Source organism: Salvelinus fontinalis, chromosome 16 (genome assembly GCF_029448725.1).
Source record: "Salvelinus fontinalis isolate EN_2023a chromosome 16, ASM2944872v1, whole genome shotgun sequence".
Classification (NCBI taxonomy): domain Eukaryota; kingdom Metazoa; phylum Chordata; class Actinopteri; order Salmoniformes; family Salmonidae; genus Salvelinus; species Salvelinus fontinalis.
Genome location: NC_074680.1, coordinates 29,453,942 through 29,469,610, shown reverse-complemented (window position 1 = coordinate 29,469,610; position 15,669 = coordinate 29,453,942). Strand labels below are relative to the sequence as shown.

Sequence of the window (15,669 nt, the reverse complement as noted above, 5' to 3'; positions counted from 1 at the left end):
CCATAATATGTTATACTAGCCCTAGGTCTACCCTACTACAAAAGGCAACTTGACACTATGCCTCAGGATTGCCTGTATATCCATGTATCCTTTAAATCGAATAAGAAAGAACGTTTGGACCTCATTTGAACTCCAAAAAAAGCAGGAACCCCAGTGTATTTGATTCACCATTGACACATAAACAAGATTATGTCTTAAAAAAATGTAAGTGACTCAAAAATAAGTTAGCAATATTCTGCACTCTACCTCCCATCCACAAGCAATGTGCAGCAAACCTTTGACTAACAAAATAGATACTTCAGACCAAATTACAAGAAATCTCCCATGTGGCTGCAGGCAGAGAAAAACTATGGTTGAATTGGCTAACAGGTAATAACAAAGGGACCAAAGCGGACATGCAAGTTAAGTCTAAGGACAATATGTCCGGTAAAGGACGGATACACAGGAGATTACTATGTGTCATACAGGAATGCAGCCATCAATGTCACCTCTACAGGGGGTATAAATAGAATATCAATTCAATCCCTTGCGGAAACTCGGACAAGGCTTTTAATCACGCCTGAATCCCACACTTCCGATTCCAACTGAACACACTGTGCATTTACACTGGACAGTTAACACAGACACACAGAAAATGTCAGTCTACTCTATCTGGCACACAGAGAATTCCACAAGTGCAGCAGTGCAGCATGTCTAGGAGGAGTAGCCTTGGCCTCAGCCTTAGCCACTGGGCTCCTTCTGCACTAGACCTGGATGGGATGTGGCATCAGGTCTACTGTGAGCTGACTGGTGTCAGTAACAGCAGCTGCTAATGGACAGTAGAGAAGTCACAAAGGCATTTTGTTTTTTGTGGATATAACTTGCAGTCCCATTAAATCAATGTCAGGAAAGGCCTTTTCAGGTGTAAATAAACATCAAGAATAGTAAATTAATGTACACAGTCTGCTATAGAGCGTGGGAGAGGGCTCTGGCATGTATTTTTTGGTTAGCACTCAGAGTGAGTAAAACAATCATGTAGAATGAGGACAAAAGCCAAAGGTAAGGAACTTGGTCTCGGGCTGGCTTTCTCAGGTCTAGTGCCTGCAGGTATAACCTTACCCCCACATGGGAGCATCATGTGAGACAATCCCAGGTATCCATAACCACAGACTGTATGAGGGGTGTGGGCTTGGAGAGATGGGGGTAGAAGGGGGGTGATGAGGGACAAAAGGATCTTTTCAGGTCTGCCACAGGGAGGGAGGTGGGGCGGGGGTTGACGGGCTTGTGGGGAGATTTTCTTACCAATGATGCATGGATCTGACAACGCTCCAGCCTGGCCTGGCCTGCCCCAGAGGCAGACTAAGACTGTGTGTGTGTTTGTGTGTTTTTGGTTTTACATTCCTTGTGGGGACCAGACTTCTCCACAAAGACAGTAAAGCAAGGACAAAGTGGGGACATTTTGCGGTTCCCCACAAGGAAAACGTCTATTTTAGGCTTAGGAGTTAGGTTTAGGGTTAGGGTTACAATTGCGGGTTAGAGTTAGAATTAGAGTTAGGGATTAGGGGTTAGGGTTAGGAGTTAGGGTTAGGTTTAGCGGTTTGGGGTTAAGGTCAGCGTTAAGGGTACGGTTAGGGGTTATGGAAAATAGGTATTTTGAATGGGAATCAATTGTTTGGTCCCCACAAGGATAGTAAAACAAACATGTGTGTAAGGGTTAGGGTTAGGGTTAGGGTAAGAGAGAGAGAGAGTGTGTACTATAATACAGTGCTATAACCTTTGAACAGCTGTTCTCCGTAGTGTTTCTAGGTAAATATTGTGTGTGTGTTGTTCAATGCAAACAGTGAGCGCCATAGAAAGTCTCTTCTCAGAGTGGTCCAGCAGGAAGTCTCTGGTACAACAGGAAGCTCCTAGTAGCGTTGGTGAAAGAAATATTTATCTCTATCTCTCACTATGCTGAGTGATGCATGACCCAGAGTTCAAAGACAAGGAGGAGCACAGACTATGAACCCAAGCTATTATTGTGTAAGATAGCATGTTGTGTGTCAAATGAAATGTGTCAAGTAGAGCAGACAATGAATGGGAATTTTAATATCTTTACAAATAGAAAAGGTGGAGGACAAGATGGAACTCGATTCTGACGCCTTTGAAAAAAGCTTGTAAAGAGAAATATAGCTGGAAGGCCTGGGCTCATGTAACCGACCCTCACAGAGACAAAGCTTGGTTTCACAAAATCAGATATCGGTATTTTGGGACCTTAGTAGGAAAAGCGATACGTAGATATTTTTTTTCTGAATATTGAATTTTGTACACAAGAAAGTGACTTCAGTCTGGGATGTTGTAACTGAATATTTCCACAAGTTGACAGCTCTTGTTATCCTGTGCCAATTCTAGGTTGAGCACACTACTGTGATATGCCTCAGAGAAGGTATACGCACACACATACAAATACATGTACATATACACATGCACCACACATTATTCTAAACTAAACTAAAGAAAAGCATGAAACTAAAAAGCAATAACATTATTCCACAATAAAAATTACTACAAATATTACTATCCTTAGTAAACCACCCATCCCTAGAGAGGCCTGATGGAGCTAATGTTACCTGGCTGCATGCAATGGCCCCGAGGGCGTAAGGGGCACAGGCAGACACAACAGGAGGAAGTGTTATAAGATATGGGATAATGAAATATACCCCACTGTCCCATGGGCCGTCACGCACCTACCCCAGGGGTTCACAAACAGCTTATGTGACCCCCCCAGCCCTAAATCACACCCCTTCCTCCTCCCCAAATTCTGGTGCAAAATGTAGTTAGTGTTTGTTTGGTGACATGAGAGAGACAAGTCCCAGAAATCTAGATTCCATCCAGTTCCCCGCTCCCCTCGCCCCTCATTCCCATATGCCAGCACAGGATAAAATATCCTTGTTGGGTCCTCCAAAAAATATTTCAGGAAATGAAAGTTGGAACACGATCGTCTGTGTGCCAAACGTCTCCCTGAGAAGGAACAAAAGGAGAGAAAAAATCTGCTCAGGCTATTTTAGCTTGCAGATGACAGAGGGAGAGAGGGAATGGGAGGGAGGGAGAGACAGAGAGAGGGAGGGAGAGAGAGAGGGAGGGAGAGAGAGAGGGAGGGAGAGAGAGGGAGAGAGGGAATGGGAGGGAGGGAGAGACAGAGAGAAGGAAGGACAGAGACAGAGTGCAAAAACTGAGGAAAAGGTGAAGTGCAAGAGAAAGAAAGATTCAGAGAAAGAGGTGATGAGAAGACATAAGAAAGAATACAAATAAGGAGAGACAGGAAAGAAAATAATATTGTGTGGGAGAGGGAAGGAAAAGGATAGAGAGGGGGATGGAAACCGTTACCAGTACTTTGGACACAGGACCCCTATGCCGCAGATATGCGTGCACTAAGGAATATAAACTTCCCATTCCTGTCCTATATCTCCAGTAAGCCTCTCTTGTGGGAATGCCTTTGTGGCTCGTCATTCATAAGAGGTTCACTGGTTATGCTCTAGTTAAGTGAGTCCAGAAGAGAGAGAGAGAGAAAATATTATGTTAACCTACTGTGTGTTTCTGTGTGTGTGTGTGTGTGTGTGTGTGTGTGATTGTGTACATGCACGAGAGAGAAAGACCTCTTTCAAGAACAGAGATAAATGTATGCATTCCCCTCTTACCTCTGACCACTCCCACCTCATCTGTCCTGCTACTCTCCTAATATCTGTGGCAAGCTCCTCTGCACCCTTCCCTGACCTCACAGATGGAACATGGACCTCTCAACCTGTAACAGAAGACGGAATCCTTATGAGCATTTTTCAAGGCAGACAACATTGCTAGATTGCTATTGACAGCATGCTACCGTAGGTAGAGGGATACATATATGATCAGGCATGGCTAGGTATACGGTTGGGAGCATAATACACTTCACCAATGTAACCAACAGCCCAGCCTCATTGATAGGGACATAAAGGCAGAGGGATGAGAAGGGGTTACAAATTTCCTGGTTGTGATGTCCTGTGCATTCGCTGCATTGTGACAGTGGCCATGGGTAATTACCGCACTCTCCATGGGTTACCACCCCCCCCCCCCACACACACACCATTTACAGCAGCCAGAGGGACTGAAGACCACCCTTACAGAGCATTGGTTTATAGGTCTACCACTAGATGCAGATATTTGTTATGTGCTCAAAGGCTCAAAAGCAGACAATGTCACTCCTTTGGGTATGCACTACAGCATATCTGTGAACATGCATTGGCACAGTGGAGAACAGCAGCAAGGAACTGTTGCTGTCATCATGACCTAGCCAAGCCTAACCATAAATCCAACAGAATGAAAATGTAATTGACCTAGGCTTTGTGTGTGTATGTGTGGTTTAACTTTACTGTCCTTTTGGGTTCCAAAATGTCTTCACAGGGATAGGAAAACAAGGTCAATTTGACAAGGAAAAGTTCTGTTTTAGGATTAGGGTTAGGGGTTAGGGGTAGGATTAGGGTTAGTTTTAGGGTTAGGGTTTGAGGTTAAGGTTAGGGTTAAGGGTTAAGATTAGTGTTAGTGTTAAGGGTTAAGGGTTAGGTGTAGGGTTAATGTTAGAGTTAGGGACAATATGATTTTGAATGAAAAAGCAATTGTTCTCCACTTGGATAGTAAAATCAACATGTGTGGTCTAACTTTTCGTGTGTGTGTGTGTGTGCGCGTGCGTGCGTGCGTGCGTGTGTGTGTGCGTGCATGCGTGCGTGCGTGCGTGTGTGCCAATGGAGAAACAATGAGGGGGTTAGTTTTAGGGTTAGGGTTTGAGGTTAAGGTTAGGGTTAAGGGTTAAGATTAGTGTTAGTGTTAAGGGTTAAGGGTTAGGTGTAGGGTTAATGTTAGAGTTAGGGACAATATGATTTTGAATGAAAAATAAATTGTTCTCCACTTGGATAGTAAAATCAACATGTGTGGTCTAACTTTTCGTGTGTGTGTGTGCGTGCGTGCGCGCGTGCGTACGTGCGTGTGTGCCAATGGAGAAACAATGAGGGGTAACAGACACAGCATTACATCCTACACCACAGCCCTGATGGGTAGATATTAAGGAAACGTACCTGCACACCTACAGTGTTGTTAGTATGACTCCTAGGCAAGCACGGGCATTGGGTCAAGATTTCTAATGGCTGTGAAACAAATGCTGATGCGCAAACAACAGGTACGGTGTTTACATTTGTTTTACCAACTCCCCAGACAGTAAAGCCACTCCCAAGTTTGAGAAGGATGCTGCTAAATCTATTAGATTAGCCTTAAATGAAAAATAAACATCTCAACATAAGTAAAAGAGATTACAAATTAATACACATTGTGTGCGCAGGATTATGTTGTGTTCACCTGACAGTCTCGTTCACATTCCAAATAAATTTAAGTCCAATAAAATGTAAATGCTCTGTAAACACCCACGTCACTTTTCCTCATCCTCATCCTCATCCGGGTGCATTATTCTACCCTTCACTGAAAGGTGACTACAGTGTTCAGGTAAGAAAGAGTTGTCTACGGTATGTGTTAGACACTGCTCTTACTAGAATGTCTAGCTATTGTCCCTGGTCAAATGATTTACCTACTTACAATAACCAGTTCCAATATGTAGTTGAGAGTCAGAGAATTGAGTAGGCCTACATGCATGTTCTGCAGACAGATACACTAATTCATCGATCACACTGCATGTAACTAAATGGTATTAAAGCAACTTTATTCAGTGACTTAAAGCTGGGTACAACTAGTTGACAGAACTGGTGGTTCGCAGTAGCAGCTGTGTGTGATGGGAGTCACTTGTGCACAGGGGGATGACATGTTCAACAGGGATGTTCTGCTGAGGGGGCACCGCCACCGCCTCAAGGGTAAGAGTCCCTCACTGTCACTCTCTCTTAAAGGTTTGGCAGGTGTATAACTCTAACTCAAGAGCAGTCTGAGAAAAGCTAAAGGTGCTGAGCTTAAACTTGGTGACAGCTGCAGAAACTAGAGACCAAAGTGTTTAAATATAGAACCCCAGCTGGAGCACTTGCACTTCTCAACACACTTATTTACACGTTGATATTCACACCCACTACCATGATACAGTGCACACAGTGATATAGGCTAACAGTCATACATTAAAACGCAATAATTCACTCAATAATAATCATAATCTACTGTAGTGTGCTGCTCAATAGTAAAGCGCCATATTTATTGACATAGAGTACTATCATGCAGTGATGCATGACTTCAGACATCGACACAATGGCATATGCAAACACACCTGCTTTACCCTATACAGACATGCAGACAGTAATCCACACAGTAATCCACACAAAAGACAGAGACACACAGATGAGGTAGCCCTGACTCGCTCCTTTGTGTTATGTACTTCTCGGGACAATCTGGTAGTCTTGAAACAGTTCCATCTTTCAACATCATGATTTGTGAAGCTAGGTGTTGCTACGAGATCTCATATCATGACATGATGATTATATACGTCACAAGCCCTCAGTAAATTAAATGGGTTGCAGCCAGGCTTGGTGCAGTTATTTTGGCAAGAGATTTGCAACCAAATACTAACCTTTGTAGTACCTACATTTATTTGAAACTGATGTCCAAATACTTATGAAAGGGGGGCTAAGCTCAATTAAGAAAACAAGCATAAAACTACGTCCAGCTAAAGGTGACATTCTGTACTTTTGCCTCATAACTAGATTTTAAATTTGAATTGCAGGGCCCATATGAATAAAGCGTCTCAGAGTAGGAATGCTGATCTTATAGTGCATGAATAAGACTACATGGATTAGTCCACCAGTAGGTGAAATAGTCATGCATTTTATAATACAATTATCAATCTTGGTACACAAATACTAAATACTATAAGGAACATTTCAAAGATTTGGAGGCATTCTGGAAGCATGTCAGTCAACCAGGGTGGCCATTTTAATCATACTGCTGCCATTTGGATTTCCTGTAAGAAGAAAATAGGGTAAAATCATTCCAAACCATATCAAAATGACTTTGTAATATTAACTACCCACTAATTAAACCCAACAGATAATGTAGACGATAATTCTGATCATAAAGTACTCTTAAGACCTTCATGGGGCTTGTCTTGAGATAATTTTGACCATAGTCGAGCAGCTACGTAAAAAAAATGGTGCACTTTGTGATAGAGCCACCAAACTTCACACACAGCTACGGCATGTCTAAAGACGTACGTTATTTTTGGCTATATTGCCCTCACAGTTTTTGTCCATTACCCCTTTGGTGGCTATTTCCAATATGGCCCCCAACAAGTGGCATGGAGCCATATTGGACACGATTCACTTGGCCACATATTATCCATAGATAATTGGTACATAGAATCCAATGATGGCTTAAAATGTTGTATGGGGGTCTGGAAAACACAACAAAATAGCCAAAATATGCCATATATACGTATCCTGTTAAGTAGAACGGTGGTGAAAATGAGTGCCAAATTATTGTTTTAAAATCAACACACTGCTCGTATGGTCTAACTTTGTGTGTGTGTGTGTGTGTGTGTGTGTGTGTGTGTGTGTGTGTGCGTGCGTGCGTGCGTGCGTGTGTGTGCGTGCATGTGTGCATGTGTGTGTGCCAATGGAGAAGCAATGAGGGGTATCCCTCATTGGGCTCTATGTACCAACTATTTATGGAGATATGTGAATCCTGCCCAACATGGCCCTATGGAGCTGGAAGTCATTTTGGAAAACTGGTCATTTAGAGTACAATAGGTTCAATCTGCAATGGCACTATAGATTGACATCTTTATTTTGAATGTTACTTACTTTGTGTAAAGGCTGAAAGGTCTCATCATAAAACTACACTGCTCAAAAAAATAAAGGGAACACTTAAACAACACAATGTAACTCCAAGTCAATCACACTTCTGTGAAATCAAACTGTCCAATTAGGAAGCAACACTGATTGACAATAAATGTCACATGCTGTTGTGCAAATGGAATAGACAAAAGGTGGAAATTATAGGCAATTAGCAAGACACCCCCAAAAAAGGAGTGATTCTGCAGGTGGTGACCACAGACAACTTCTCAGTTCCTATGCTTCCTGGCTGATGTTTTGGTCGCTATTTGAATGCTGGCGGTGCTCTCACTCTAGTGGTAGCATGAGACGGAGTCTACAACCCACACAAGTGGCTCAGGTAGTGCAGTTCATCCAGGATGGCACATCAATGCGAGCTGTGGCAAAAAGGTTTGCTGTGTCTGTCAGCGTAGTGTCCAGAGCATGGAGGCGCTACCAGGAGACAGGCCAGTACATCAGGAGACGTGGACGAGGCCGTAGGAGGGCAACAACCCAGCAGCAGGACCGCTACCTCTGCCTTTGTGCCAGGAGGTGCACTGCCAGAGCCCTGCAAAATGACATCCAGCAGGCCACAAATGTGCATGTATCTGCTCAAACGGTCAGAAACAGACTCCATGAGGGTGGTATGAGGGCCCGACGTCCACAGGTGGGGGTTGTGCTTACAGCCCAGCACCGTGCAGGACGTTTGGCATTTGCCAGAGAACACCAAGATTGGCAAATTCGCCACTGGCGCCCTGTGCTCTTCACAGATGAAAGCAGGTTCACACTGAGCACATGAGCACATGTGACAGACGTGACAGAGTCTGGAGACGCCGTGGAGAACGTTCTGCTGCCTGCAACATCCTCCAGCATGACCGGTTTGGCGGTGGGTCAGTCATGGTGTGGGGTGGCATTTCTTTGTGGGACCGCACAGCCCTCCATGTGCTCGCCAGATGTAGCCTGACTGCCATTAGGTACCGAGATGAGATCCTCAGACCCCTTGTGAGACCATATGCTGACACATGCACATTTGTGGCCTGCTGGAGGTCATTTTGCAGGGCTCTGGCAGTGCACCTCCTTGCACAAAGGCGGAGGTAGCGGTCCTGCTGCTGGGTTGTTGCCCTCCTACGGCCTCCTCCACGTCTCCTGATGTACTAGCCTGTCTCCTGGTAGTGCCTCCATGCTCTGGACACTACGCTGACAGACACAGCAAACCTTCTTGTCACAGCTCGCATTAATGTGCCATCCTGGATGGTCTGCCCTACCTGAGCCACTTGTGTGGGTTGTAGACTCCATCTCGTGCTACCACTAGAGTGAGAGCACCGCCAGCATTCAAAAGTGACCAAAACATCAGCCAGGAAGCATAGGAACTGAGAAGTGGTCTGTGGTCACCACCTGCAGAATCACTCCTTTATTGGGGGTGTCTTGCTAATTGCCTATAATTCCCACCTTTTGTCTATTCCATTTGCACAACAGCATGTGCTGTTAATCAGTGTTGCTTCCTAAGTGGACAGTTTGATTTCACAGAAGTGTGATTGACTTGGAGTTACATTGTGTTGTTTAAGTGTTCCCTTTATTTTTTTGATCAGTGTATTTTGTTAAAATGGGTTACCGTTCGCTCTGCTGGACAAAATGCATTCCTATGGGATTTCACAGAAAGTGAGGTGTGCACGGCAGGATTCCTGCCACATTTCTATAACTTTTAGAGTGTTTACACTAGCCATGAAAACTGTGTTTTCCAGACTCCCTCAAACATTTTAAGCCATCATTGGGCTGTATGTACCAATTATTTATGGAGATATGGCCATGTGAATCGTGCCCAATATGGCCCCATAGAGCTGGTTGGCGCCAAGAGGGTAATAGACAAAATAGACAAAATCTGCAATGTCAGGCCTCCCGAGTGGTGCAGCGGTTTAAGGCACTGCATCGCAAGCGCTTGAGGTGTCACTACAGACCCGGGTTCGATCCCAGGCTGTGACACAGCCGGCTGTGACCGGGAGATCCATGAGGTGGCGCACAATTGGCCCAGCATTGTCCGGGTTAGTGGAGGGTTTGGCCTGCTGGGATTTCCATGTCCCGTCGCGCTCTAGCGACTCCTTGTGGCGGGGGCCGGGTACCTGCAACCTGACTTCGGTTGCCAGCGGAACGGTGTTTCCTCCAACACATTGGTGCGGCTGGCTTCCGGGTTAAGCGAGCAGTGTGTCAAGAAGCAAGTACGGCTTGGCAGGGTTGTGTTTCGGAGGACGCATGGCTCTTGACCTTCGTTTCTCCCCAGTCCGTAGGAGAGTTGAGCGAAGGGAGAAGACTGTAACTACCAATTGGATATCATGAAAAAGGGGTAAAAATAGTTTCAAACTATGATTTTGGGCAACTCCAATCGTTGGGCGCCACAGAGTCTGCTGGTTTTGGTTATTTCCTCCAAATCAGTGACTGGAAAACCATGTGTGTGCACTTTCTGAACAATAAGTGACATGAATGGATCAATAAAGTGTAATGGGGAAAAGAGAACCAGCAGACACTGCAGCCTTCGAGTGAGGCTGGAGTTGCCCATCCCTGACTGAGTTAGGACATATAATATTGGTCTTTTTCGCCACCATGTGGCAATGTTGAATTACTGCAAGATAAGACATTTTTACTGGACAATGTGAGATGAGGTGGACTACCTAAAACCTGGGGAGCTCATGTGGCCTGTCCCGTACTTAACATACACATACATAGTGTTTAATTCAAGATGAGTGGAGTCGTGTACTCATCAAGATGTGCACAAGTGTGAGCTCAGTGACACACCATGATGACACAGTGATTGACGCACCTTTTTTCTGAAATTCATGCTGACATATTTGTTTGGTTTTTCCAAAAAGCATGTCTTCAAAGACTTTATTGACAGAAAAATTGTGCTAAAAAAACAATCCACTGGGCACACACTGGTTTAATCCACGTTGTCTCCATGTCATTTCAATGAAATTACCTTGAATCAGCATAGAATTGACGTTGAAATTACATCTGTGCCCAGTGGGAACAAATAATAAGTAATACAGAGAATACTGGAGATTAGTTAAGGACACCTACTAATCTCAAACAACAAGGTAACCCTTTATAAAACAGACAGTCAAGAGACATCACATATCAGTTGTTCTAATCATCCTGGTTCTCTTATATATCATTCATTGAGAGCATTCTGTCCTACAGCTTGACCTGCTGGTTTGAGAATATCAAGGTTGCACAGAAAAAATAAGTTGGGCAAGATAGTCAGGACTTGTGGGGAAATCATGGGCAGCAACAGTAAGAACTGTCATCTCTCTACTTGGGCAGAGCCCTCCAGAAGGCAAATACAATAGCGGTTGACTATTCCCATCCACTCCACTCAGCTCCTTCCCCCTGGACACAGGTACAGCCTACCTAAAGTTTAAAAAATAGGGCCAAGTACTCTTTTATTCCGAATGCAATTCTGCAATTCAACAAAATGTTGGACTAATTGCACTTAACACTTGCGCTATGTAACTGCACATACCCTGACTATTTGCTTGAAAATAGCCTTTGCTATTTATTTGAAATGTTTATATGTGATATGTTTAATGACCGCTGCAAAATTAATTGACTCTCTGAGGACATTAAAGTTTTCTGAATCTGAAACAGTGGCGTCACTGTTAGGCTATTTACTGGAACAAAGCATGTTGTCTTTGATGCATTTTTATAGTCACAGTCTCCATCTAGTGGGTGATAATATTTTACACGAGCCTTTGTTGTTCTACTCTCGTTTCAAAGGATAAATTAATGCGTTCTTTAATGAATCAAGGAATCTAAACTGGCATTTTGCAGTTTGTATATGCCCTTAATTCTAACCTTGATGTCACACACTCAAGTTATATCATCAAACTGATTCATGTCTATCATGCCTTGTGTGTGGTAATTTTAGTGGATGTGGAGAGTAAGAGAGAATAAACTAGAGCAATTTAAATATATGTAAATGCATTTTTTTGTCAAATTAAGTATAATCAGGGAGACCCCTGATCTTGAACTTTGAACCTTAGATGTAATAAGTAAACGTAACTGTATGTTTGATCTAAATAACAGCATTGTTGCAGGAGGATAACCTGATCATGTCTGTTATACAGTGCATTCAGAAAGTATTCAGACCCCTTGACTTTTTCCACATTTTTATTATGTTACAGCCTTATTCTAAAATGGATTCAATTGTTTTCCCCCGTCATCAAACTACACACAATACCCCATAATGACAAAGCAAAAACAGGTTTTTAGAAATGTTTGCAAATGTATTAAAATTAAAAAACATTTAAATTTATTCAGACCCTATACTCAGTACATTATTGAAGCACCTTTGGCAGTGATTACAGCCTTGAATCTTCTTGGGTAAGACGCTACAAGCTTAGCACACCTGTATTTGGTGAGTTTTTCCCATTCTTCTCTGCAGATCCTCTCAAGCTCTGCCAGGTTGGATGTGGAGAGTCGCTGCACAGCTATTTTCAGGTCTCTGCAGAGATGTTCGATCGGGTGGCTGGGCCACTCAAGGACATTGACATTTGTCCCGAAGCCAATCCTGTGTTGTCTTGGTTGTGAGCTTAGGGTCGTTGTCCTATTGGAAGGTGAACCTTCGCCCCAGTCTGTGGTACTGAGCGCTCTGGAGCAGGTTTTCATCAAGGATCTCTCTATACTTTGCTCTGTTCATCTTTCCCTCAATCTTGACTAGTCTCCCAGTCCCTGCCACTGAAAAACATCCCCACAGAATGATGCTGCCACCACCATGCTTCACTGTAGGGATGGGGTCAGGTTTCCTCCAAACGTGACGCTTGGCATTCAGACCAGAGTTCAATCTTGGTTTCATCAGACCAGAGAATCTTGTTCCTCATGGTCTGAGAGTCTTTTTTTGTTTGTGTACTTTTATCCCTTTTTCTCCCCAATTTTGTGACATCCAATTGGTAGTTACAGTCTTGTCCCATTGCTGCAACTCCCCTACGGACTAGAGAGAGGCGAAGGTCGAGAGCCATGTGTCCTCCGAAACACGCCCCTGCAAAGCCACACTGCTTCTTGACATACTGCTCGCTTGACCCCTTGACTTTTTCCACATTTTGTTAAGTTACAGCCTTATTAAATCGTTTCCCCCCCACAATCAATCTACACACAATACCCCATAATGACAAAGCAAAAACTGGTTTTTAGAAGTTTTAGCAAATGTATTAAAATATAAAACAGAAATACCTTATTTACATAAATATTCAGACCCTTTGCTATGAGACTCGAAATTGAGCTCAGGTGCATCCTGTTTCCATTGATCATCCTTGAGATGTTTCTACAACTTGATTGGAGTCCATCTGTAGTAAATTCAATTGATTGGTCATGATTTGGAAAGGCACACACGTCTATTGTAGTGATGCACCGATATGACATTTTTGGCAGATACCGATATCCGATATTTTCCTTGCCAAAAAAACCCTGATACCGATAACCGATATTTAACATTTCTGCGGCCATTTAAGCATTCTAGTACAGTTAAATAGTTAACACATACACGGACGCAGCGGTCTAAGGCACTGCATCTCAATGCAAGAGGCGTCACTACAGTCCCTGATTCGAATCCAGGCTATATCTGTCACGTGTCACGTATCTGTGAGTAGATTTCCACATAATTTTAATCAACTGAAACCCAACCAACCAACCAACCAACCAACCAACCAACCAACCAATCAGGCCAACATAGACATACAAAACCCCTAGACATACAACACCCCTAGACATACAAAAACCCTAGACATACAAAAACCCTAGACATACAAAACTAGCGTACCCACCCTAGTCACACTCAAACCTAAACAAAATATGTAGAAGAACAGAGATATCTAAGGTCAGGGTGTGACAGTATCACATCCGGCCGTGATTGGGAGTCCCATAGGGCAGCGCACAATTGGCCCAGGGTCGTCCGGGTAGGCCGTCATTGTAAATAAGAATTTGTTCTTAACTGACTTGCCTAGTTAAATAAAGGTTACACACACACACATACACCACACTGACCAAAAAGTTATTTTGTTGGCATTTACGTACATTACCGTTCAAAAGTTTGGGGTCATTTAGAAATGTCCTTGTTTTTGAAAGAAAAGTACATTTTTTCTGTCCATTACAATAACATCAAATTGATCAGAAATACAGTGTAGATATTGTTAATGTTGTAAATGACTATTGTAGCTGGAAACTGATAATTTTTATGGAATATCTACATAGGCGTACAGAGACCGATTATCAGCAACCATCACTCCTGTGTTCCAATGGCACGTTGTGTTAGCTAATCCAAGTTGATCATTTTAAAAGGATAATTGATCATTAGAAAACCCTTTTGCAATTATGTTAGCACAGCTGAAAACTGTTGTTCTGATTAAAGAAGCAATAAAACTGGCCTTCTTTAGACTAGTTGACTATCTGGAGCATCAGCATTTGTGTGTTCGATAACAGGCTCAAAAGGGCCAGAAACAAAGACCTTTCTTCTAAAACTCGTCAATTCTTGTTCTGAAAAATGAAGGCTATTCCATGCGAGAAATTGCCAAGAAATTGACGATCTCGTACAACGCTGTGTACTACTCCCTTCACAGAACAGCGCAAACTGGCAGTAACCAAAATAGAAAGAGGAGTGGGAGGTTGTGTTTTGCGGGTATTATTTAATGAAGCTGCCAGTTGAGGACTTGTGAGGCATCTGTTTCTCAAACTAGACAATCTAATGTGCTTTTCTTTCATAAATAGGGATATTTCTAAGTGACCCCAAACTTTTGAACAGTAATGTATATCCCCATTACCAGTAAAACATAATCAAAACCTATTTCTTTCACTTACTTCCTGTGCTGTTTTGTTGTTCATTTGTTCAGTCATTTCATTCCCAACCAGGATTTCATCATACATGTCAAGCAGTGAAGTTTCAGCTCTGTCTGTCTGTGGCCTCTCTTCCTCGGTACGCACTGTCACTGTGTCCATTTCCATCCTGTCCAGCTGTGTATGTAACATTTCACGTAAACCCTGTTTCTTGTCTGCATCGAAGTAGCGGTCCTTGTACATAGCATCGAGCATGATGGTGACACAGTAAAGAGAGAATGCCACCGACTCGCTTGTTCACAGCTTGTGTCAGCAGTTTTGTTGAGCAGGCGTTTCAATGCCATGACAGAGGGTATCACGTCTGTTGCAGGTGCAGTTGATGAGCTTATTTCTCGAGTCAGTTGTTTGAATGGAGCTGGCTAGTGTGTTCATGTTCCAAACATGTTCTAAAATGCCATTGAAATGGCAGCAGCGGTATGACAACCAGCACATTCATGTGTGTGAAATACGACTTTCCTCAGAACGAAATCCTCGACGACCCACTATGCCGTCAGACTCAGCATGCTCATGGGGCTGATATCGCTGGTCCAAATGTCAGTAGTGAAGCTAATAGCAGTGACGCTATTACTGTGTATCTCCGGTAGGGCAACATCTGAAAAATAGCGCACTTGGTCGTGTGTAGTGGTGCTCGACCAGTCGGAAAAAGCCAACATCACCCACAACAGAGAACGGTTGATTGTCAAGGGCAATGAATTCCATTATCTTGCCGTTAATGGATTTCGCCTTTGAGTTTTCTGACTGAAATGATTCTTACTTTTTCAAATGACTGCTCGACTTGTTGACGTCTCGATCCACACCGCAGACATTGTGGTCTAGGTTAGGAATGCTGTGTTGCGCGTGTAGCACAAAATATGCGTGGCGTCATTACGTCATGTAACTACGTTATATAGGTAGGCACGTCAGCTTTGACATCGGTTTTGCACATCGGCGTTAAACTAGACATCGGGCCGACGTCGATGTTGGCATTTTTAGCTAATATCGTCCGATTCCAATATATTCACTGATATATCGTGCA

At 43.3% G+C, this 15,669-nt stretch overlaps 1 protein-coding gene across 1 annotated transcript in view; it reads right to left on the bottom strand.

Annotated features, from left to right (window-relative positions):
* mnat1 (MNAT1 component of CDK activating kinase) overlaps positions 1 to 15,465 on the bottom strand; it is a 106,327-nt gene extending 90,862 nt beyond the window's left edge. The window contains exons 1-2 of the mRNA XM_055865009.1: positions 14,619 to 15,465; positions 3,657 to 3,760 (exon numbers count right to left, since the gene is read on the bottom strand). The gene's annotated coding sequence lies outside the window, so the exon portion shown is untranslated. The remainder of the gene's footprint in view (positions 1 to 3,656; positions 3,761 to 14,618) is intronic.
* Between the last annotated feature and the right edge of the window lie 204 nt (positions 15,466 to 15,669).